Genomic DNA, 1,101 nt, shown 5'->3' with positions numbered 1-1,101 from the left:
GAGAAAAGACACACAAACAAGCTTTATTTCACTGACTTATATCAAATATCATAAAAGTAGAAGTTGTTGGTGACATCAGGAAACTGTAATAATTAAAGAACTATATAAAACTGTGTGTGGGGTGTGTGTGTGTGTGTGTGTGTGTGTGTGTGTGTGTGTGTGTGTGTGTGTGTGTGTGTGTGTGTGTGTGTGTGTATATGTGTGTGTGTGTGTGTGTGTGTATGTGTGTATGTGTGTGTGTATGTGTGTGTGTGTGTGTGTGTGTGTGTGTGTGTGTGTGTGTGTGTGTGTGTGTATATATGTGTGTGCTAGACACAGAGACACTTCCCTGCATGGCCCAAAACGTCAGAATGTACATGTTTAACATAATAGAGTAAGAGTGTGCATGTGTAACATGTAGTAGAGTCAGAATTTGAATGTGTAACATGCAATAGAGTCAGAATGTGCATGTGTAGCATGTAGTAGAGTCAGAATGTGCATGTGTAATATAGTAGAGCCAGAATGTGCATGTGTAACATAATAGAGTCAGAGTGTGCATGTGTAACGTAGTAGAGTCAGAATGTGAGTCTGTAACGTAGTAAAGTCAGAATGTGCATGTGTAACATGCAATAGAGTCAGAATGTGCATGTGTAACATGTAGTAGAGTGAGAATGTGCATGCGTAACATAAAAGAGTCAGGGTGTGCATGTGTAGCATGTAGTAGAGTCAGAATGTGCATGCGTAACGTAGTAAAGTCAGAATGTGCATGTGTAATGTAATAGAGTCAGAGTGTGCATGTGTAACATGTAGTAGAGTCAGAATGTGCATGTGTAACAAGTTTCAAGTTTGGTTTATTTGTCACATACATAGTCATACACAGTATAACTCGCAGTGAAATGGTTGAGAGTGCTCTGTCCAAACTGAGGAAAGAGAAAACAGGGGTGAATAAAGAAATATATATTCTATATATGTACAAAAATATATTAACAATGTATGTACAATATATGTATATTATGTTTAGATACACATATAACATAGTAGAGCCAGAATGTGCATGTGTAACATAATAGAGTGAGAATCTGCTTGTGCAACATGTAGTAGAGTCAGAATGTGCATGTTTAA

This window comes from Electrophorus electricus, chromosome 7 (assembly GCF_013358815.1).
Source record: "Electrophorus electricus isolate fEleEle1 chromosome 7, fEleEle1.pri, whole genome shotgun sequence".
Classification (NCBI taxonomy): domain Eukaryota; kingdom Metazoa; phylum Chordata; class Actinopteri; order Gymnotiformes; family Gymnotidae; genus Electrophorus; species Electrophorus electricus.
Note: the sequence above shows the minus strand (reverse complement) of the source record.